We start from the raw sequence: 25,326 nt of genomic DNA on the forward strand, positions 1-25,326 counted from the left end.
TTGCCTTGGGACTGTCTGCTGCTCTACCCTGAAGACCAGTCTGGATTTCCGTCCTTGGCAAGCACGGCGTGGGAGACCGGGCAGGGCGAGGCGTCGCGGTGACGAAGGCAGGCGGTGGCATGGCTCCGACCCCGACGCGGTCGCAGGCGTGCGGCCCTACCCGCCGCAGATGGCTGACACCAAGAGCGAGTGCCCGTGCGCCGGTGGGGGGGGACCCGGGCAGGGATGAGAGGATGAGGCTTTAACCCTCAGGGACAGCTCCAGTGCTTTAGAGGTGACGTCGCTGCTGGTGTCTGGACTGACCACGGTTCTAGCTTGAGCAGTTCAAAACAAGTGTCCGAGGAGCGCACGGCCCGGACGCTGAGCCTGCAGGCCTGAACGCGCTGGGCCGAGGCCCCGGGGGGCACGCGCCTGCCCCGGCAGGCCCACGGCCCCAGCCGGCCGCTCCAGCTCTAGGAAGCAGCAGCCCCATTTTAGCAACAGTAAAACTGTGGAGCGAAACAGAAAAGTGGGCCCGACACCACCCCGACCACGGCGTAGAAGGAAGAGGAGGCAGGTCTCCCAATCTCCTCTTCCTCTGCCCCGAGCGGGAAGGAGGCACCCTTGCCTGGGACTCGGCTGGTTCTGGATTATAAATTTGTGGGTGAAGACGTAGGCCTGGGGCTTTTACCAAGAGCCGCCCCGACTCTCTACGGGCCAGCAGCCCCTCCCACGGTCCTTCTCTCACCCCTTCTGCATCCAGCCCCTTCCCCACTTGCTCCGTGGCTTTAGCAGGCCGTTAGGCTTGCCCGGGACGGCAGCTGGGCTCGGGCCGCCCCCTGTTCCGCACCTGCCTCTTAGTCATTAGTTGCTACCCCAGCAGCTGTCCGTGAGCCCTGGGGCTTTTCTGTTTCCGACTCCAAAGTGCCACTGAGCTGAACTCGCCCTCTGAGACCTCGTGTCCCCGGGGGAAGGCATCAGCTCGTCCGGCGCCCTGCTCCTGTGGCAACAACCTCTCAGGGGCATTTTACTCCGTCCCAGCACGGCTCCTCCAGGCAGCTCCGCGCCCTGCTCGGCCCTCATCTTTCGCCTGCAAATCCCAGGCCCCCACTTCCCCGGGTTCCTCCTTGCTGGAGAAACACTTGGCCGCTTCCCCACCCGCAATCTCATTCATACACAGCAGAGGAAGGTTTTGGCTGGGTTTGGTCCCCCGCCCTCCCCCCATCTTCCCATTCTTTTCTCATTTCTTGATTCTTGACTGTAGAGTGAGCCAACAGCTCCCCCTCGGGAAAAGAGAGAGAAGGCAGGTTTACCAGTAGTCTCTGGAGAAATAACTTTTTGGAAGAATGTGTCACGTTTTATTTAAAACACACACATGAAGGCAAGCACACACACCCATACTTCTCGGCTCATAACCTCCAACTCCATGACAACAAAGTTCCATGCGCCTTAGAAGAGTTGTATTGATTTTAGACAGAGATGACTAAACTAAACGAAACCAAACAACAAATGCAACGGGACTTCCTCGGCCGCCTTATCGGGGATACAGGTGAAAACCGGGGGCGGCCCATCTTCAGGATGCACCTGATTGGCTGGATGACACCTGATTGACATCTGGGACCAAGAAGGTTGGCCGGCCTGAAGGGGCGGGAGGGTTAACAGCCCGATTGTAAAATCAATGTCATAAATGCTTGGTAAGTTACAGGAACATGCGGGAAGGGGAGGCCGCGATTGATAAAGGAGAACAGCTTTGATGCTGCACCAGGGACTTGTTTATCGACAGCAAAGCCAATCTCCTCTCCAGCCTGGGCTGGGCCAGAGAAACCTGCGAGCGTTAACCAATTAATTGGTGGGCTTTGCTTGCTCTGGCCTTCTCTTCTCTTAAAACCAAGGGGTTGGGACTTGGAAAACTTACATCACTTTGTTTGTAGTCTACTCCAGAGCAGAAGGTGTCAAGAAAGGACGTCACTGCTGGCGCCAGCAGCAGGAGAAGGGTTTTGAGGGGGCCCACTCAATCACAAGTGGGAAAGAAGGATCCCCGCTTGGGGGTCCAAACTGCCTGTTCTGGCTTCCACGCTGGGAACCTAGAAAAACCTCGCTACTCCAAGCGTGCAGAATCCGCCTCGCCAGGGCTCTTGTTGGAAACGCAGACTCTCAGGCCCCCACCCCACACGTATGGGATCCGAATCTGCATTTTATCAGGATCCCCAGGCGATTCACATTAAAGCATGGGCACTCTTGCTTTACAACATCGTCACCAGATTGCCAACTCAGCTGTACGTGGCACCTGTACCGCTAGATAACTGGGCAGGGTCCTCCAGTGTGTGGGAGATGCAGGAACGGGATGGACAGACAGACGGGGGGGGGGTGAACCGGAGCAGCAGATGAAGATGTCTCTTGAATCTGCCCGCTCCTTCAGCTCCAGGACCTCGGGGCATCCACCACTCTCCCACCCAGCCGGCTCTCTCGCTCTGTTTATCAGGCAGTCAATAAGAAAAAGGTAGTTCTTACTTAAGGAGGCAGAAGTCAACTCGGCAGGTCGATCAGCACTCTGTCTGTAAACATGGTTTCCCGTAAAATCAATGATCTTCAGTTACAGAGGGCAACCTGGGAGCCCAGCGATCCCCACGCCTTCAGCGGCAGCCCCGGCAGCCCGCGTGAGCACGCCTGGCGTCCAGGCCCGTCTCCGCATCCCCTGGTCCTGCACTCCCTCCGGGACCAGCTCTCGACACAAGCCCCCAAGCCCACTGCGGGCTGCCTCTCTTCTGCTGGTCACACACCAACTTTCTCTTTAACCGTTGAGGCATTCCACTCTGCCCTTCTCTACTCGTGACCTCAATCGTGCACTCAAAATGGGTTGGTTTTGTTTTTGTTTCCAGAATCCAGGTTTCAGTAGAGCATATCTCTCCAACTAACTAGCTGAAGGGAAGATCTGGGAATGATCTCTGCCCGCGCCCCCCAGCACTTAAATCTGCCAAGTAATCTATGAGAAAAGTTCCAATATCTTCATCAAGAACCCTCCCTCCCACTTGCTCTTCTCATAAGTTAGTTTCCTTGGAAACCACCTGCAAAGCCCACTGCATCTTTGCAAATATCAACCTTTACTTTTCAGAGATTGTTTAAAATGATAAAACTCCACTCTGCTCCTGTTGCTTCCCAGGAACCTCATGCAATAGTCTCCAAGTCATCCACTTCCCTCTTTAAAAAGACAATCAGATGCTAAAAGCCGGGGAGACTATTTGACATGTGTCATGACGGTTTTATCCTAGTGCTTTCAGTAGACAGAACTGGGTAAAACGCAACAGTTATGGGGTAGGAGTGGGGGGAGCTATTAGAAAGGGGAGGGGGCTCCTGCTGTTGCTCGAGCTCCCAGAGAATTAAACATGAACAGTCACACTGTGTAATTTTAAATTGTTAATTAGCACAGGGTTAATTAGGCGGTCCTTTCACAAGAGGCTGTTTGGCAGAAAACCAAGAAGGGAAACAAGGGGGAAGGAAAGAAAAACAAAGAGAGAATAGAGACAGCAAGAAACTGTTGCCTCCATTAATAACCCATGTGGCATCACCAGAGAGACATAAGCCGGCAGGGAAGAGATGCTTGTTTCTCCCGGAGCTCCCTGTTCCGCTGGGGGAAGAATAAATGGTACCACCTTGCTAAAGGCGATTTGCAGGATGTATCAAAACCCTCAAAAATGCACATGCCCTTTAGCTTAACAATTCCCCCATTTTAGGAATTTATCCTAAGGATAGAGATATAAGAGACAGATGTAAGACGTACAGATAATAAGACATAAGATTATTAATCCTAATATTTATAACAGGAATAAATGGAAATAATCTGGCAAAAACAAGGGACTCTAAGTAGTGTGCATAGCGTTCCATAAAAAAGCATTTTTTTAAAGAAAATATTTATGGGCATGGGAAAATGTTCACAAAGGATGCTAAATGAATGAAGCACACATATGAATGCATATGAAAATGCGAGAAATTTATATGACATGTTTAACAATTGTAATTTCTAGGGGATGAGGTTATGGGTGACTTCATTTACCCCTTCGAGTCATTATTTCCCAAAGCTTCTCAAAATAAAAACCATCATAATGGCAGCCATCATTTGTGAAGTTGGCACTGTGTTAAGGCCCTTAGATATAGTATCGTCTTGACCCTTACAGCTACTCTATGAGATAGGTGATATTTTTTATCCCCATTTCAAAGATTTTGGGAAAACTGAGGTACCAAGGTTAAGCAGCCAGTAAATGACACAACCAAGCAGTCTGTGCTCTTAGCCACTCTACTGTGCTTTTCTTTAATGTCAATTCTCCAAAGAGAACTCAAAAGCTCCCTACATCTGGCATTAGAACTCAATCTTTTTGCACCCAGTGACTGTCTTAAGACCACATGACACAAGGACCGCTAGTCTAAGAACACCGTCAAGTCACAAAAACACACTTTTCTTGCTTGCGGGTGGTGGGTAGGAGAGTTCAAAGTGGATTTCTTTATTTGGATATTTTCAGACAGGAGAAGGGCGATAATAGGGACAGTAGAAGCCATATGCAAAGAACTGGACAATAGTACCAATATCCTGCTTTCTAAATAAGGAAGAAAGGCAGATTCCATAAATGACAGATCAGTAAATTCATTCATTCATTCATTATTTAATGAGCATCTACTATCGGTCAGATGCTGGGGAATCTATATAGGTCTCAGCTCACATTCTTGTGGGAGAGAGAGACCACACACAAGCAAGCATAATGTTAAGTGGTGAAAAGCAAGGAAAGGGGACAGAGTGACTCTGCACATGTACGTGCACTTAATTTTAGTTAAAGTAATGATACTGGATTTAAAATGATATGGTTTATAGATTATACACTGCAACATCCCATACTTTTAGAACAGATTCAACAGCTGCTAAATAAGCACTTAGGAAAAAAATAAGTGATGCCAAGGAACTAGCTATTGCACCTAAGGTTCAATAAGGAAATCCACAAGAAGTAAACCGAAAAACAGCCTCATGTACAATCAGTGATCTGAAAAACTCAATACTTCTTTATTTTAATAAGGTATCCCAAAGTTTATCATTTCTTTGTATCCAGGATGACAAAATATCTGCCAGATAATAAAGTCTGGCAGATTTTATAGCTGGTTAACACCATGAGCCAAAGTGTCAACTCAGAATTCAGCGTGTCTAGTGAGGTGTCACAGGCTCTGTCTTGCTCCTGCTATGTTCCTTTAAATCAACAACTTGAAGGATGAGTCAAAGCACACGCATCAATTTGCAGACTGCATAAAGCTAAGAGGAATAACTAATATGCTAAATGGTAGAATCAAGACTGAAAAAGATCTCAACAAGTTGGAACAGCGGGCACAGTCTCACAAGAGGAACGGGGAGCCCTGTACTTACATTTAGGTGATCAGCTAAACCCACAGAGGATTTCATGCAAAAAAATACCCTGGGGTTTTACTTGACCACAAATTCAGTGGAAGCCAAGAACCAAAGTGGCCACCAAAGGCATCCACGTGGTCTCTGGCTACAGGATTATACTACACCTCCCAGCACTCAACAGCACCATCATTTTCTCAGCCTACATGGAGAATGGCCGGATACACTCTGCGGAATCTCCTGAGAGGTACTGACCAACCGGAACAGGGTCAAATTGGCGAATCACGAGGCGTGCAGAGGAGAAATGCCCATCACAGGGCTGGACGACTACCTCCAACTATGTGGAAGGCGCCTGCCATGCGCAAGGAGGCCCAGGTATGTTTTCCATCTAGTGCCGGGTTTAACTAGGATTAATGAGGGGAATTTATAAGGAATGAGAGTTCAATTCAATATAAATGAAAGTCTTTCTCAAGATTATCAAAGTTCCAAGCTGGAATGTTTACTCTGTGAAATACTGAACTCCCTGGCTTCTCGAATGGCATAGAAGAGGATTCTGCTTCAGCTAGGAGCTCCCATCAGGCCGCCCGGCAGGTCCTTTCGATGTGAAGATTCTTTTCATTCCTGACTTATCAAATGAGCTACGAGCCTCCTTGTGGTCCCCCAGCATTTTGCACATGGCCTCACAAAGCAGTGCTGTGATTGTCACACCGCTGGGATCATCTGCTGACTTGTCTGCCTCTGCCACTTGAATGCAAGCAGTTTGAGAACAGGGACAAGGTCTCATTCATCTCCATATACTCAACATCTGAGATGTAAAAGATACTTGATAAAACAATGGGGAAAACTGAGATAGTGGGAGAAACTATAACATTTCCAGAGGGGAAAGGATAAGCCTGTGACACACTGGCAGTTCTCATAGTTCCAGAAATGTCTGATGTATCATTCTTTACTCAATGGGACCAGGGCTCCTTGGAGAAAAGGCCAATTCTTGGGCTAGAGCAGGGAAAGCATAAGTTGAACCCAGCACATCGTCTTGAGCCTGAATGTAAGGAAGTCCTCAAAGAATGATGACAATGTGTCAAAAAAGCAGGTACAGGTTGAAGGGGCTCCCGCTGGCCCATCTGGGCCAATCTCAGCATGACAATAAAATGAGAGTAAAGGATTACAACCCAAAGAAGAAAATCAGCATCCATAATTCCATCCTTAGTAGATAAAAATTAATGTGAGAGAAGGGCAAGTTCTATTTTATGTTAGAAAGCCAACAAATAAATGGAGAAGTGATATGGTTGGAAAATCACTATTTTGTAACCATGAAAATAAAACCTATCCAGGTAAGAATTGATAGACACAAAAACTAGTGGATGACAGTTTGAGGAGTAGCAGGATATTTACACAATCTCAAAATATCTCTCCATAAGATACTGATTAATTACAGAGGGAAAAGCAGTCACTTTACAGTAGAGAACTTTGTAGATTCCACCTTAAACCAAGTGATCAAAGTTAACATCGCTAGTAATGAGACAAGTAGACAGCCTGTGCCTCCTGATAGGACGTACCAAAAAGAACACAACATCCCATCTGTGGGAATCCTGTCAAAATTGCAAAATCTGAATCTAATCACAAGGGAACATCAGACAAATTGAGGAACACCCTAAAAAATGTCCTTTACTCTTCAAAAATGTCAGTGTCATCTAACAGAAATACTGACGAAAACTATTTCCATTCAAAGAGATGAAAGAGACACATGGTAAATGAATATAAGATATATAATCTGGGATCTTCTTTTCCTATAAAGGATATTAATTGGGACAATGGGCAAAACCTGAGGCCTGTATATTGACTAATCACAGTATATCAATGTTAACTTTCTAATTCTGACAACTGCAGTTTGGTTATATAAGAGAATGACCTCTTTTTGTAAGAAACACACATCAAAGTATTTAAATGTAAAAGGCCATAATGCTCAACCTACTTCCACAGGGTTTAGAAAAAATATATATATGGGCATGTGAGAGAGAGAGTAGGTGTATGTGCACATGTGTGTGCATGGAGAAAGAAAGAAAATGTGATAATATTAACATATGGGGAATCTGGGTAAAGGAATACATGAGAATTCTTTGTTCTATTTTTCCATTGTTCATATACATCTGAAAGTATGTATGTCAAAATAAAAAGTTAAAAGAAAAAACATCCAATGGAAAAACTGTGCCAAAAATACGCCTGGGCAGCTAACCCACCCAGACATACATCCTCATCATCATGTGACATTCATTCTTGGCAAATGTCAAAGAAGGAAGGCTGCAAAGCTGGACAGGGAGGTACAGACAGACAAGAAGGGAAAACTGGGCTTCCTTCCTCCAGCTGAGCAGCTTCGAGCTGGAGAAGACAAACCAGATGGTCATTCCAAATCGGGCAGACTTTCCAGAGATACCGACCACGCTGAGGAGGATTTGGGGCAGATCCCCCTCACTCAGTGAAAAGCAGTTCTCAACATAAAGAAGCACTCCCAGGGGAGCCACCCCAGGAAAGAAGAACCCCTCAGCTTACAAGGGATGGGTACTGCCAAATTCAGACTAAAACATCTTAGGGAGGAAAATGCATAGCTATGCATAGTATATCTCCTCACTAACCCACCTCCTCAAGGAAAAAGACAATCCAAAGGCAGCTCACATTCTAAGATAAGTAGAAACCTCGTTCAAGAGGCAAAGAAATACTACCCTCACTGTTTAGTTTGGAATCCAATGAAGAGCCATACTCAATTCCAGTTGCCGTTTGGTAAGTAACATGCTTGCAATACTGCTGCCGAAACTAAGTCAGTAAGGGGGAAGACATAAATGGGTGAGATTTCATCTGATTGGCAGCAATTCTTCCCAGCAACCTTAAGAACTGTTGTGTAACCGTGGCAAGGTCAGAGAGCACACGCATGCTTGAACAGGGCCCTCGTGCCGCGGGGGTCCACTGCCCGGAAGGCCCAGAGAACAGTCCAGGCCCTGGGTTTCATGTGGGCTAATAAGTGCATCTGAGCTATTTTCAGAGTGAACATATATCAGCCTGGAAGTGAAAACTGCCCTCTCAGTCCATTCTGCAGGGACTCCACAAGCACCCCAATATGTGGTTCCAGTAGAGTCAAGGAGGAAGAGAGAGAGACTCAAGAGCAGAAGCAGAGCTAGATTTAGGAACTCACTCTGTGGGTGCTGGAAGAAATGAGATGATATATAGGGGGAAAGATTATTTTTTTACTACATATATAGATACATCCACAGTTCAACAACTATCAAACCCACGAATGCAATAATAAAAAGCGAGACTATCCAGCTATTCCTTATTTATGCTCAGCCTTGTTCCGAAAAAGGATTTGGGAAATTTTAACTAGCTATTTGAGCATTTGTATCCGATGCTTCAGTACCCACCCCACAGCACATGGAGGCCCTTCTGTCATATCCCAAAGACAAGACAAGCATCCTCTGTATGTCACCAGCCCAGATGGCTCTCTCCTGACCTGATTTCATCATTAGAAAGCACGGATCACCCTCCCAGAATTGCAGCTGCTCCTGCTTTCACCAAACACAGTACCTTTAACTACCCTCCTGCCTCCAGGCACCCCTCCTACCTGGCAGGTGCGCAAACCACACATCCCACCTTCACCCATCCACAGGGAGCCTCCTGCCTTAACAAACACCTTTCCCACACCAACTGGAACCCGCTACTTAAATGCTTCCTTTCCAGTGCTGAAAAGTTTTTCAACTCCTCCCGATTTCCTCCAAAATCCCCTCAAGCGACCCCAGTCTCATACCTCCATGCTGGCTACTGGGCTGCAGAGCAAAAGCTCGGAAATGATGTAAGAACACACCATCTGGTCCATTACAGTTTCAATCTGGCATCTCATGATGCTAAATTTATTTTAAATAACTCCTCCAGATTAAAATAGTATGAGTTCATTACAAAATTTGGGTAAGTACAGAAAGACTCAAAAACTAAAAGAAAAATCCCCTCCAGCCAGAAAGCCACTGGTAGGTCGTTTTCCAGGTTTTTTTCCTGCACATGTCTATAGTTACAGATTTTCTTTACCAACCTGGGATCACACTGCTCCTTGTGTGGCCCACCCTTTTAACTTAATATAGCATGAACATTTTCCCACGACATTAAATAGTCTTCCTAAGTAAGATGCAATGGCTATGTAGATGCATCTATAGACACTGCATAAGTTCATCAAATCCTGTTACTAGACATTTAGGCAATTTCCAATATTTTGCTGTTAGTGCTACAATAAACGCCCATAAATCTTTGTGCACATATATCAAAATAATAATAAAAATAAGTAGCGCCTCCATTACTGCCCACTTAATAGGGCCAGGTATGCTATTAAGCCCATTCTTACACCTTATTTCATTTGACCCTCACAACCTCCCATTTTACAGATAAGGGAAATTGAGGTTTAGATGGCATAACTACCTTGCACAAACCAGCAGTGGAAACCAGGTAAGTCTCCCTTTACAACTCTAACACTTAGGCTCTTACCCGAGACATTCCATCCTCAATTTTCTTAGGACATGGTTTTGGAAGTGAAATGTTTGGCTCAAAACCTAGGAACATTCAAGGTTTTCCAGCATGTGCCAAACCAACCTCTAAGAAAGTTCTTGCAGTTCATGCTCCCACTGGCACATTAGCATCAATTTTCCTGCACCCTCAACACTGCATAATATTTCATTAAAAAAAAAAAAGTTGTCAATTTGGCAGGTTAGAATGGTATCCATTGTTTACTTAGAATTTTTCTTTCTTGATAGAGAGAGAGAACCCACTGATAAATTTTTAAAAATAAATGAATTTCTACTTTGTTGATATTATCATTCTTCTATATTGTTAGGTAGGTAATTATACATTTCTGCCCCTCCCCATTTTCAGGGTAAGGTGAATTTGTCTTAATTTCCCAGGAAGTATTTCATTTAGGTCCAGTGATTCAGACCCCTGGCTGCACTCCAAATTAACTGAATCAGATCCTTTTAAAACACTCGCAGGAAGCTGATGTGGCTCAAGCGATTGGGCTCCTGTCTACCATATGGGAGGTCTATGATTCGATTCCCAGAACCTCCTGGTGAAAGTGTGCAGGCCTGCTCAGGAGTGCTGGCTGGTGCAGAAAGCTGGCGTAGGAAGACGACGCAACAAAAAGAGACACAGAGGAGAGACAATAAGAGACACACAGCAGACCAGGAAGCTGAGGTGTTGCAAGAGATGGAGCATCTCTCTCCTGCTCTGGAAAGTCCCAGGATCAGTTCCCAGTGTCGCTTAAAGAGAAGACAAGCAGGTGCAGAACACATGGCGAATGGACACAGAGAACAGACAGAGAGCACAAAAACAACGAGAGGGAGCTGAGATAAATAAATCATTTTTAAAAAATTAAAGTTTTTAAAAAATGCACAGGACCCAGGTCTCAGTAATTTTGAAAGCTCCCCTAAGTTATTCTAATGCATAGTCAAAACTGAGAATCACATCACAGATTAAGGTTAAATGGAAAGAGATTTCAAATTGGGGCAACTGTTCATTTTAAGGCACATCCATGAATATAAAATCTTAAATTTTAGGTCATATTTAAATCTTCTAGGTCTAAATTACAGCCCAGGTAAAAGTGTTTGCCTTATTTTGACTTCCACATGCAACTTCACTTCAGGCTAAATGTTGACATTGCTAATGAAATATCATCCATCCATACTTACTGGCAAACTGTATTTCTTTTGTGAAATGCCTGCTATTTCTCTGGAGTGGCATCCTTTCCTGAGCGATTAAGAAGAGGACTTTACGGATTTCACTGGTGCGCCCTCCCTCTGGCTCCTGCCCGCATTCCACCACCCCATGAGCTCCTGGAGTAGAGTCAGGCTCTGCAGATGTTCTCTGTCCTTGCTTTGGGTCTCAACTCCTTCAGTCCAATGGTCTCTGCCCATTGCCTCATTTCCTCAACACCAAATTTTTCTAAACTCCGGTGAGTTCCTCCTCCTTTACATGATTAAAGAACTATACTGCATCGATAGTTCTCAAAATTTGCTGTGCATTGGAACCAACTGTGGGTCTTAGCAAAATATACACAGATATCCAGGCCCCACCCAGAACTAATAGGCCAGACTCTCGGGAGGGAAGGCTGGGCGTCTGCTTCAGCTGGGTTAGATGGCTCGAGGGCCCCCTGGCTCCAAGTCATGCCACCCATGCCCTCCGAGTGGTATTCAGTCTCCTCTTCTACTTCATCTTCTTCCATCTCCTCTGTGTTCAAAAACGCTGACCGTCACTGTGAAATCTCCCCATTCTGCTTCTCTGTCATAATTTTCTGGCTCCCCTCCCACCTCGCTGCTCTCTATAACACCTGCCCCTCTTCCCACCCCAATGGCTCTCCAAGGATGTGCTTTCCTACTTATTCAATAAAATGCTCTATCATTTTAACCCACAAAAATCTCTCCTCTCTGTTCTCCTATAGTATTTAATAATCATTACACCTTTTTCCCCACTAGCTAGGGTCCACAGCGTACGCTTTGTATATTTTTTCCATATACCCCTTTCTTATTAACACCATCTATTGGCATTGTATATTTGTTACAGTTCATGGGAGCACACTCTCATATTTGTACTGTTAAGGACAATCCATCTTCCACCACATGGTTCACTGTGTTATACAGTCCCCTGCTTTGTACTTTCTATCCAAACTGTACACTCAGTGGCTCTCATTTTTCTCACAGAGTTCTGCAGTCATCGCCCCAATAAACCTTTGAATGTTTTCCTTAGTCCAGAAGAAAAAAACCCATACCCCCATCATCGACCCTTAGCATTGAGAGAGTAACTTGACACTGATGCAAGAATATTACACTATTGCTGTGAACTACAGTCCATAAGTTGCATTAACTGTGTTTTCCTATGCATCACTATATTCTTACCATTTTGTAATAGTGATGTTCTTTTGTTCTAGTTCATAGAAGAACATTCTCGTATTTGTATTATTAACCACAATCCTCATCCACCTCCAGGTTCACTTGTCATTCAGTCCCTAGATCATTCTCTAGCTTTCTTTCAAATGACATTTACATGCCTAGACTACCCCTTTCAGTCACAATCCCATTTAAAACCAGCTGTGTTAGTTTTATTCACTGTAATGTGTTACCATCAATTCTATCCGTCTCCACACTCCCCCCACCCACCCACTCACAGCTCTCTGCTCTTATCTTTTTCCATCAACTACCGTAACTACTTCTGTGGTTTCGATTACTGATATTAGAGAGTTGACTCCCAAAACAAAAATTCCCACTCCTGGCTTAGAACTTGACTGTGAGTCTCATTCTTTCAGCAGAACACACAATGTCTGCAAGTGGCTGGCCTTCCATCACCCAAAACTCAGCATGGCTCACAGTGTCCAAAAGAACTGCCCCTCATTGACCCCTTCTCTCTCCAGATAGAACTCCTAGAACCATCTCTGAGGTCAGAAAACAGAAAGGAAAGATCAGTCTCACCTTCCAAATGTCATATTCATCAGATACCTCCTCCATTTAATAACCAGCTGCCAAATATTCAAACTTAAAATTCTCCAGACCAGCTTCAAAACACTACTCCATGCTACTCTTCAATCATACCTCTAACTTCCTTCCAAGGAGGAGGATCTCCTCATTATCTCTACATTCCCATACATTCTCCTCTACATTCTTATACATTCTCACCTCTGTTCCTGCAGCCCCAGGCCCTTAGCATGTCCATTCTTTTCCCCAACAGTTATGCAAACTTTGGCCATCCTTTCAGAAGCACAAGCTCAAGTTCCAGTTAGGTAATAAAATTCTCTCCTATCACTCAAGTCCACAAAAATCTCTTCCCCCTTTGTATTCCTAATCATCACCATACTATTCTCCCTTCCCCCTTGTTTGCTGATATCTCTTCATCTTGACTGTAAACTGCTTGAGAGCAAAAAAACACAGCTATATTTCTGCTTATCTCTTAGCATAGTGTTGAGCATGTAGTATGGATTAAAATTATATTAATGGCATAGTTGCTCTTCCTCAGAGACATCGTAACATTAGCAGGAGTATGTCGATCACATCATCATATGCAATTAATCTTTTAAAAAACCCAAAAAACAAATTATGGGTGTTCTACTTGAGGGTTTCTACTAGAGTATTTCAGTAATTTATTGTATATAGAATTCATTGCTTTCTATTCTAAAATTACCAAGAGGCAACTCTTGTTCCATCCATCTTAAACAAACAATGAAACAGAAATCCAGGAAGCCAAACAAATCCCTAGATACTATTCTGTTGCGGGAAAGGGAGAACTCAAGCGTGGACTATATACAGCTGAACTCCTCAGGTTTCTGCCTCTTAGAAAGGGTCATCGAAGCCACGTTCACTAGTTTGATAAGATGATGAGGGAAACGGACTTTGGCCCAGTGGTTAGGGCGTCCGTCTACCATATGGGAGGTCCGTGGTTCAAGCCCCGGGCCTCCTTGACCCGTGTGGAGCTGGCCCATGCGCAGTGCTGATGCGCTCAAGGAGTGCCGTGCCACTCAAGGGTGTCCCCTGCGTGGGGGAGCCCCACGCGCAAGGAGTGCGCCCGTGAGGAAAGCCGCCCAGCGTGAAAAGAAAGAGCAGCCTGCCCAGGAATGGCGCCGTCCACACTTCCCGTGCTGCTGACGACAACAGAAGCAGACAAAGAAACAAGATGCAGCAAACAGACACCAAGAACAGACAACCAGGGGAGGGGGGGAAATTAAATAAATAAATCTTTAAAAAAAAAAAGATGATGAGTCACCTCGATTTCCTCAATTCTTACCCAGTGGTTCATAATCTGCAGAGCCTTTCTTTTGAATAGTAGGAGTAACTGTTATAGTGCAAGGCTGCACAAACCCAAGAGAACTGAACTTGGACAGACTCTGTTTGCACTAGCAGTTTTGGGAATGTAGGAAGACGCAGCCATGGGTCTCACGTGTGAGTACAAGGAAATGGCACTCAACGTGGCAGCTGCCTCTACCTCCACCGCCTGAGGAATCTCATGCACCTTCCCTGGAAAGAGGCAATGTGTGCTTGCCCATAACTCCCCCAAATGATATATTCACGGGGTAGGGGAGCCCTGTAGAGGTGAGCTGAAGGGTGGCCTCGGGCAAAGGAAAGTCCCCCTCAGCAGGTATTTCCAGATACTCTGAAAAAGGAGTGTTTTCCTCTCAGCAGGAAGAAAAGCACATGGTGGACTCACCATCAGCAGCTCACTCTGGCACATGGTTCTGGAACTGGCACAAGGACAGAACAAACAAGGGTTGCCCTTCAAAGGCTCATTAACAGGGTAACACACACGCAGTGCCTCTCACCAGCACAAGCACAGCAAGTTCTTCAGATCGTCCCTGGCTCATTAGTATATACAGCTTTTCAAGCAGCAGGGAGCAAGACGATCACTAGAAGGAATGGAAGCCAGAAGGCCCAGCCAGTGGCAAAGGCTCGAAGCAGGGAGAGGGGAGCGCAGCCAGGAAGTCTCAACCACACACCGAAGGTCTTCTCCATGCTCCACGGTGGGTCTGCAAAGCTGCTCCCTGACTTCCTAGGGCACATTCAGGATCGCAATTCCATCCTAAATAGCTCCTTCACTAAACTGAAGATGTGAGAAGCCTGTTTCATATTAGGGGTCCTCAAATCATAGAGGTCTCCCCTTAAGATAAAGTGGGATTGTGGCAGGAAGGGGCCACTGATGGTGTGCACGCTGAATGTGTTTGGAAGGTTTCCAAATCCAAAGCTCAAAATCCAACACCGTGGGTAAGTGGGCGGGGGAAATGAAACCTAATTACCTGGCCTGTTCTTCACCACCCCTTCCCCATCACACATGGTAATTTCAAAGCCCATTATTTGCACACTTTTAATCAAGAAAAACATATCAAGACATATTATCCATTGGCCACTTCAAAGAGTGGCCCCGGTGATTAAGGAAAATAACAAAGGAAATTTTCTTCTTAAATTGTAAGGATCCAAGAGTTCCCACTTCCTTAACCTTCCAAAAACCACCCCAAAAAGAACAAGTGACTGTGGGTAACAATTGCACCTTCACCAACTCGGCAAAAATGGTACAGATGGTCTCTCTCCTCTTGCTGCTCCAAATGCTGCTTTTGGGTCAACAGCTGCTATGAAGAATCACCAAGGCCACATTAAATAGTACTTGGATTAATTATGCTTGAAAGTCTCTTCTCCAAGCACTGCTAAGACCAAACAATTGAGTTTGGGAATGAGTGTGGTTACATATTTGTCCTTAATGGCTTCCTGAACACCCTGGTTAGGTCTGGTCCCGGGCGGGGAATTGCCAGTTCAAGTCATAAAATGTGATCAATGTAGATCAAGACCCTGTGCTAAGTGTCTGAGATGAGAAAGGAGAAACGAATTTGTGCAAACATACAAACATATGAAAAAATGCATGTTAATATAAGGAACTTCGGCTCCTGTTTTGAAGCTGCACCCTCTCTTCTTTTGCCCCATGACCTCTGCTCCTTGCGCTAAAACTTCCAGCCTGCTGTCCTAATCTTGGATAGCTCCACAAACAGAAAGATTTTGAAAAGTGTTCCTACAGCTCCAAATATACCCGCATTTAGCCATACTAAATTTAGGGAGGCTGGCCCTTTGTCTCAATAATATAGAGACTCTTGAGGTTCTAGTTCTATTCGTCTTGCTTGGTTTTAAGTCCCCATGCACAAATAACGACCATCCAAAAACTCAGTGGCTGCGCCAATGATTTTTATCCATTCACTCAACAAGTATTTATTGCATGCCTACAATTCACACAGCATCCCTCTTATCAATACCAACTCCTACTAGCTCACTCTCAGTAGACAGAGGCCAGGCGTGAAATAAAATAAGAATCTGGAAGGCAGCAATCACAGTGCTGGTAGGGATGACTCGGCACTTCACACAGCCACTGAGATTCACCAGGGTGAACGCAATTATCAAGCTTATCGCTCTCCCCATTCCACAGCCTTCCTGGACACCAGACCTGGTGCCCGCAGCATTTAAAAACATGGCTCAACTACTGCAAACCAGGGTTGGGCAAATCAAGTCCCATGGTGCTGGGGAAGACCATGGATCTGACCTTTGGATTCATGTCTGAAACATTCCTGAGCCGTTCTAATCCCTCCCTGGAATGCCACCCTCAATCCATCCCAAGTCACCAACTCATGGAACTTCAGGGATGTTTGAGACTGACCATTTCCTGACAGTAAGGGATTTGAGTCCCTGGGATGAAGGGCATGCTGTCCCTCAAATACCTAGGAGAAACGGTGTGAACCACCAAACTGTCCGACAGGAGCATTTCTTCTCTAATGTCGTCAAGTTGACAACAGATGATACGATTTCATTTCTACACGCTCCTCTCAGGTGATAAGACAAGCTTCCCACACCCTCACCTGCCTTTGGATTCCCCATCCTGGTTTCTTTGGCTTTTGTTCCTCTTTAGGCTAGGTCCTGTGACTTTGGAGGTGCCACACACACAAGAGGCGGAGTGTTCTGGAAGCAGTGTCCAACCATCCCAAATCTTTTCAAGAGGTGCTGGCGGTGGTGCATACATACATCTGGCTACACCCCACAAGGAGGCAGCTTGGGTCAAACAATGTTCTTCACAGAGCCTTGTGTTCATGACACAGCAGAAAGAACTATAGGGAACTAACTGGGCAGAGAGAGGAGTCTTGTTCTTACAAACTTATAATTGAAGCACGAAGCCCAGGAATAAAAATAAACCAGCTCTGGGAAGTCTTTCTGGCAACTCTAACTCGCCTTCAAGTTGTCCCCTCAGCCACCTGGTGTCCTGTCACAGGTCAATGGGAGAAACCATTCTCCACGCAGGTCAGCAGGAGAAGCTGGGATTTCTGTAACTCATGTGGTGCTACCTCTGGAGGACTGTGGAGACAGAAACGCAAGAAGCCACACAACCATGTGCCAAATGACACAAATTCTACTGACCCCAGAAGTAGAGCAGCAAAAATCTGTGCAAGATTTCAACCCATCCACACAGAAGGAGGGCAAGGGAGAAGCCGTTCAGGGAAAGTGAGGGAAAAAAGAAGGGAAAAGAAAAAGAAGAGAAATTTTCTCTTTTTTAAGGGTGTCTTTCCTAAGCATTCACTACCCAGCCCTTTCTGCCTCCGGGATGGAAAGTGTTACTCAGCTGCAAGGCCTCTTGCTAATTGTGGGTTTTTATTTTTATTTCCTATTACCCTCTCGCACGCCTGATGAGATTATTTTACCGGAACTGACACAGCTGGAAGCAGCAGGCATACGTGGGAGCCTCTGAGGAGGTGATGCAATTTCATTTTCATTGATCAGAAATCAGCAGGGCAGTAAGTGATGGGAAATTCCATTAGAAGAAAACTTGCAAGCCATGAGCCTCAACTTCCTAGCCACACCCAGGGCCCCCCCAGAGGTCTCACGCTCCTCTGGACTAGGTCCTCACTGAGCAGAGGACTGGAAGAAGCGCTTTCTTCAAAAGAGCAACGACAGCAAGCAACAGCCACACTGCTGGCTTACAAGAGCATCTCGCTGGCGGGACCCAGGAGAGGAACATCCGCGTGACTCCTTGAACCAATGAGGGAGGACATCCTGACTCTTCCCTGGGGATGACAGAAGAGTTTCCAGGAACCCAGAATAGTATTCAGACTTTTAGAGGACCCCTTTCCAAGTGTTAGCAGATGAGAAAAGAGGAGGCCACTAAGCGATAGTTGCCAATAAGTCCCCCAACCACTCGTAGAGATGGATCCTAAGATACCTACCATTTATTGAGTGCCTACTGTGTGCCAGGGGCTCAGCTAACCCTCCAGGAGTGTGCTGCTCTCTTCCACACAGATGAGGAGGCTGAGAGCCAGGTGGTACCAACGTCTCCCTGAGGGTGGATGCTGACCCTCTCCAACAGCAAAGGGGGCTGAGAGTCAACAAGAGAACTTGCTCACTCACACCCGCTGTCTAAAGGAAAGATGAAGTGCCTCTGATTGTCGAGTCTATTTTTTCCCACATATAGGAGGTGATAGATTCTGATTCATCCACATCTGCCATACTCAAAAAAAAAAAAAAAAAAAAGATGCTCCTTGTGTCCCAAGGCTGGGAGAAGAAGCGAACTTCTGGGAATGCATTGAATGGCTACTGTTTGAGCAGTTAAGATCCCCCCCAACTACTTTCCCAGCAAATATTTCTTCACCGAAGGTCTACCGAAAAAAAACAGCTAGAAGCTACTCAAGAGGACAAGTTCTACAAAGAAAACGCTGCCAGCGAAATGGCTCACTAGATGATCTCCACTGCCCATTTCGCCAAAGAAAACACTGATCAGAAAAGAACCAGACCACAGCCAGATAATTACTACAATTCCAAGCTGCTCCCCACTAGTGAAGTGGAAGGTTTTAAAAGCACCGGTGATGACAATGTGCCAAATGCAAATCCATTAGTAAGCATCTCTCAAGTACCCTTATCTGGGGGCTCAGCAAAGCAGAAGATACATGAGACACTGACCCTGGCCTCAGCAAGTTTGCAGACCAGGTGAAAATCACACAAGAATACCCAACCCCTGGTGACTTATTTACACTGCTTACAAGAATAAATAATACAACATCAGAGCATAAAGCGAAGCTAGGGCAAAAGAAGAAAGAAAAAACAAGGGCAGGGGGACAATTCAAGCCAGAAATGAAGCTGAAAAGGCATCCAGTAGTCATCTATACACCAGGCCATAAATTTGGCTCTATATTTTCTGGAAGTCAGGAAGAAAAAATATAACAAGGTTGCTAGGGTCATGAGTCACAACGTCCATGAGAAAAAGAACAAGCCAATGGCTTGGGAGTATTTCACACCAATAATCTCTCAATGGCCAAAATTAGGATAAGACTGGCAGCAAGTAGTGCCTGGAACACTGACTCCCTGGTCTCCTTGGGGGGGGGGGGGGGGTAAATAATGAGAATGCCCAAGTTCAAGACTATCTAGTCGCACTGCCTCCTTTGATGGACAAAAACAACGTCACCAGAGGGTGTAGGTGGCTAGACTGAGGTCAGACACACTGATCAGTGGCAAAGTTAGGAGCTGGGAGTCTTCACACCACACTTAACAGTGCTCATCCTACCACACAGGATATGACTCGCCACTGCCCTTCAAAAACCAGAGGCTGGCAGGGTGGAAGGGGGCACACACACGGAGGCAGGGGGTAAGGAATGTTCTAGAGTAAAGGAGACCCAAGAACAAAACAACGAAGTGCACCGCGTAGACCTTGTTTGGATCCCAATTCTATTAAACCAAATGTAAAAAACTATCTGCAAGACAACCAGAGGAGTCTAAGGAAGGATTTGGAATTAGACGCTGCTAAGAATTTGATAATGATATGCTTACATAAGGAAAAGAGGTTGCACCATGATATCTTTGGTTGGCTTTAAAATATCTCAGCAATAAACAAAAAGATTAAACAAACTTAGCAAAAAGCTAATTACTGTTAAGTCTGCTTGAGGGCAATACAGGGAGGCTGCATTATATTCTTCTCTCTTTTTATACATAATAATTGTTTTTCTTGGAAAGTTCCCCTTAGCTATAAAGGGCATCATCTGAAAGAAGAACACTGGCCAGAATCAAGATACTCAGCCTTGAGATGTCATGGTCAAGGCAAACTAAGCCATTTCTCAAAAAGAATCCGGGTTCTCCTTTCTTTGGAAGAGCTTTCCATCCCAAGAACCCCTTGAGCTCCCAGCTATCTCTAAAGCTCACTTGAAAACATCACCGCCTGCTGATCTCGCCCTTTGTCCTACCCTTAAGAAGGTACCAAGTGCCACCTCTCTGCTAATATTAGGATACAGTGAGGAAGAGAGCATGCTTTTCATAGGAGCATCAGTATTAGACCAAGAGCAGTCATACCCAGCACCTACTTCCCAAAGTACAAATGACCATGCTCTTGTAACTTGTAAGATACTTTAAATATCTCCAAACATGTATTCATTTCTTATTTGACCTCCAACTATCTTGTTAAGCAAACAGAATGGGACTCATAATTCAATTTTTACAGATTTAAAAAAAACTTATTCAAATAGATTGACTACTGTGAATCACCCTTTCCCAAGGTCACAAGGCTGGTTCATAGCAAAGCGGAAACCAGGCCTCAGTCTCCAGATTTCTCCTCCACTGTTCTTTTCTCTATGAAGACACCACTTTCTGAAAGAAAGGCACCTACTCTCAGATAAATCAGAAGGCTAAAGACAGAGATCAACATGGTACGTGGGTGGAAACCCCAAACTTCCAAAGTCTTCAAAAACACATGTCATCTTCCAAGTAGAAATATATATACATGAGTGCACCCAAGACCCAAAAAGATATTTCACTGGCCACACCTAAAAAAGAGAGTAGAGTTACAAATAATATCAAATATTGGGTTACTCCATACAGCCAAGAACCTTGAAATGAAGACATTAAATCGTCAACTTTTACATTGATGAGAATGTTGTAGGGCCTGGAGAAGAGATCTGGTAAAAGAGCTAAATGCTAAAGGAGGGAGCTCTGGGCACAAAAACAACAACAACAATAAAACAAACAAAAATCAAATGAGCCATGAACAGCAGATTACAGCTCTCTCTGAAATACCCTCTACGGCACACACAGCACTACCGCCCCCACCAGTCTGCTCCAGAAGCTATCTGCAAAAGAAGAAAGTAAGAAGCTGTCCATGTCTAGGAGCTCCTCACGAATGAGGCCAACCTTGGAAGAGCTGGTGATTCCACAGAGTTCAAGTTAAGACCAGTGGGGTAACTCAGAGGGTGACTATGGCCATGGTATTGCACTGCATTATGACCCAAAGTGTACATATTGACACAAAACCAAAGAGGGAAAATGGCTCCATTCCCATCACGAATGCTGTGTGCCCTATGGACATGGGCAATCTCTTTGGTCTAGCCTCTGGAGCTCTCTGAGCCACAGGATATCATGAAGGCAAGCAATGCAAACAACGGGACTTACTATTTGACTCTATGGCTGCTGACCACTCTCTGTATCTAACCAATCGATCCGAATGAATTTTTAGGAAGAGCATTATGCCCAAAACAAAAATTTCTGATTTGTGAAACCAAGGTAGCCTGGGTAAAGGCAGGATGAGAGGTGGAGGTAGGTGGGTCCAGAATACAAGTCAGTGACTTCCTGGGTGGAGAGAGGGGGGCTCCCTAAGGCATGGTCAGGAGGGAAGGCCTGCTGAAGCCATGGCCGTGTGCAGACTCTCCAGCTGCGTGCAGAAGACCAGTGCCCCCAGCCTCCCCTCGGGTCAGAAGACACCACCGTCACTGCCAGGGCCCTTCCCTCTCTCTGCATAGGTCCATGTGCTCACTGCAGGCTCGCCCCCACCAGAGGGAAGAGAAGCCCTGCTCATCAAGGTCATGCCTTGCCATCACTAACCTGGGCCTCCTCTGACCCCACCCACCCCCACCTTCAGCCTTACAGCTTGCTGCCCAGAATCCATGGCCTGACTTCCTGATCATCTCTTGCATGGACCCTGGTCCAGTCAGGGGTGGGACCCCATGGGTGAGAATTCTGTACAAATACAGTCCCATTACCTACAACTGCCTGTGCCTCTCCAAGCCTCAGTCCGCTGCCCTCACCTTAATCACGTACCTGCTTGTGATAAACTTCCACTCCTGGCTCCTGCTCGGCAGCTGGAAGGGAAGAGGGAGCCACAGGCTGCAGCTTGGCAAGAGGGACAGGAAGGTGGCAGCTGCCAACCAAATTCACCCTCTTCCTGGGACAGCCACTGCGGCCGCCGCCGCCTCCTCCTCTCTCTAGTTGCTACATGAAACTTGTGCTTACCAACCTGACTTGAGATGTGGTAGCTTCTCCCTAGAGGTCAATGTCACTCAGGCTGAACGGCACCTGCGTTATTGGAGCTGCCATGTTAGAAACCTCTATGAATGAAACTGGGCTGAGGGGTTAAGCCTCTGGACATGGTGTGCTAGCTCACCCTGGACACGTGCAGAAGAACATGAAAAGTGAATTTCATGTCTTCACCTTTCAAATTTTTCCCATTTAAAACAAAAGAGAAAGCAGCAATTAAAGAAGAAGGAAAAAAAGATCACAGGAAACCAAGACACACGCATGCACACACCACCACCACGACCGCTCCCTACTCCTGGCAAAATCTTGTCCAAAAAGCTTCTAGATATGTGTCACTTAAAACTACCTCATCTCTAAATGACAGGGTCTAGCCTACTGGCGTGGCCTAGGGGCTGGTCCCCAGTTGCTCTTCCAGAGCAAGCCGCCCTTCTTTCCTGCCTCTCCTCGAGAGAATGGAGAGATGTAAATATTAACCAGACCAGTAACAGGGAGATCCAGGAAGGGCGATAGCATCTAAGGTGGCACCAAAACCCATCTCCAGCCTTCTGTTGTCTTTAGATCAAAGATTTAACTTCAGACATTCACTGGTCCAGGAGCTCAAAACAGATTCTAGAAGAATTTCCCAGGAATGCCTGTTGCATAAGGGCATAAGAGCTGCAGTCCTCAATTAAATTCCACATACGTCAATTTCTCCCCCGGGGAGGGTGGAGGGGGTGTGGAGAGGAACACTGGACAGAGCTGAGGCTGGGAAGTCGGAATTTTCACTCTTAACATTCAAATTCCTGAGTCACAGTTGAAAACCCACAGCTATAATTGTCTTATACACAGTCTTCACAAAAAAAAAAAAAAAGTATTTAAAAAGTTGCATTAGCGTCCAGATTCCCTGTTTAAAACCCTTTCTTCTGTTGGGCGCCTGGAGATAAAAGCTGTGTTGGACTCATTGGCCAGCTGTCAAATTCCAGTGTTGCCTGGGCTGGGACCAGAGCAGTTCTCCCATCTGCCGGTGCCAAGCACAGGCCCTGCCGGCAAAGCAGGGGTTAATGGAAGCTGACCGCAGCACAGTTGTTAAGGTAATCAATACCACTGAGATACTAAAGCAGCATAAGCCACAATATTGATTGCCAAGCAGATGATAAAACTGTTTATTATGATAATTGCAGGGTCCCTGCAAGATGCTCCCAGCGCTTCCTAAAGCTGTTTACAAAACTAATAAAGATTTGCCATTCCAAGGTCTTCCATTTTCAGCACCCCTCACCCCCAAACTCCCACACTTTGCCTACTACCAAAAAGCACCCCCTTGCTATTAACATGCTCCTCATGGGAAGTCACCCTGCTGTCCAGCCCGTCCCAGGCAGAGCATCGCTCTCGAGGGTCTCTTAGGAGCAGACCATCCCTAAACAACCTCACCCGGCCCCCAACTTCGGGAGGAAGGGAGGACGGAAGCACAGCAGACTAGACACTCAGAGTGTTTAGATTTCCTCCTTAGAGCCTGCCATGTGATAATTACGGGGGTTTATTGATGGAGGGGCTTCTCAGGGCTACTTGGGCTGACATCCATTTGTTATAACACATTTAAGAAACCACACCACCTTGGTTTGTAATTAAAACTTCTCTGGAGAACTTGGTGGCTATGGAGCTAACTGAACACGGTCAAATGCCGATTCTCAAATCTATTTCCGCCAACACAACTCAACAGTGACTTTGGCTATTGAATGGGGCTCGAGTCTCAAACCATATAATGCCCAGAAAACCACCTTAGTTTTACACACAGTGGAAATTCACTCCTTTTGCTCACAAACCCAATCATTTGCCTTGAGATCCAAGTTTGGTCAACCCCTGCTGTGATATTATGTGCAAGATGAGCTGGAATATGGAGATTTTTCTCAATAGAATAGCCATCTCACAAGTACATATGCCCTTCAAACTGTTCAAAGAAGGGAAGAGGACAATCCATTGGGTCCTGGGAATAAATATGGTAGCCTCAGGGGGGCAAAGTTTTGCAAAGACGCTCAACATGTATTTTCAGTACACACAAGAGGAAGAAAAGGAGCACACATTTTGAGAGGCTCTCAGTAGCCGTTCCATTAGCAACAGGAAGGCAGAGCTGGTCTCTTACGCATCCCCCGCTCATCTCTCAAGAACTCTGGCTCAATCCACTGCAGCCAACAGGATTGTGACCCACAAGAGAGTTCGACTGGACTCTGCCATTTGGGGACACTACTCTGAGAGTAGACGGGCCAAAGGGGAATGATGATTTGGACTTTGGAGGCAGCTTCCACCTCCCCTTCCCCCACCCCAACCAAAGCCTGGACATATCTTTCATCAAAGCTGCTGTCTTTATCTCACCACCACTGCCTCAGTTTAGGACCGGGAGGCCCCTTCCCTCTGGATTCTCTCCCCCTTTTGGCTGCACTGAGCAGCCCCGGGGGGTCAATGTCCAGAGCATGCCTGTGTGCACGCTGCACAGTTAAATTCTGAGGACCAGTAGAGACATGCAGCGCCTTTGTAGACACCTGGTTCTACTCCGCCTACTCCCAATCACACAGAAATCAGGAGACTGGAGCCAGTTTTATGTACAGCATCATTCCCTTGCCAAAGACCTTGCCATGAACTCACAGATACCACAGCATGGCTGGGAGGGATGCACCACGGATGAGTTGAACCTGGTTACCTGCTCTTGCAGGAACTATTTGGCAGCCGGGAACCGCCAGAGGAGAGCTGAGGCTTCCCTACGATTGCATTTTGTGGAAAATACACTCTTGGGCAAAATGGCAGAAGACAAACCACCACCAATGACCACAATCCAAGCTGGACGTCCTGCTCACTTCCATATACCAACAGGGCTCATCTTACCAAGCAACTCCCTGAATCTGGGATATCAAAAGGAAGTTTACTATTAAATGTGACTAATTCCGCTGTTACCTTTTAACCTTACTTACACGCACATATTGTACTTTCAACAATAACTTCAACAAAAAACATACCCTAAGAATGATATGGTCCACCACTTGGAAACCCGCCCACCATGGCCAGCCTAGCCTGCCTAAGTGCTAAGAACCATTTAGAAGCATTGTAAACCATTAGGTCCATTAGCTCTAATTTGACCTCAACAAAATAAATCAACCCACTAGGAACAAATTTAGAAGCTTTCCAAAG

The 25,326-nt window shown here is 45.9% G+C and overlaps 1 protein-coding gene across 2 annotated transcripts in view; it reads right to left on the reverse strand.

Annotated features, from left to right (window-relative positions):
* ZFHX3 (zinc finger homeobox 3) overlaps nt 1-25,326 on the reverse strand; it is a 262,125-nt gene that overhangs the window by 170,820 nt on the left and 65,979 nt on the right. The gene's annotated exons all lie outside the window — the stretch shown is intronic.

The sequence above is a fragment of the Dasypus novemcinctus genome, chromosome 18 (assembly GCF_030445035.2).
Source record: "Dasypus novemcinctus isolate mDasNov1 chromosome 18, mDasNov1.1.hap2, whole genome shotgun sequence".
NCBI classification, from domain to species: domain Eukaryota; kingdom Metazoa; phylum Chordata; class Mammalia; order Cingulata; family Dasypodidae; genus Dasypus; species Dasypus novemcinctus.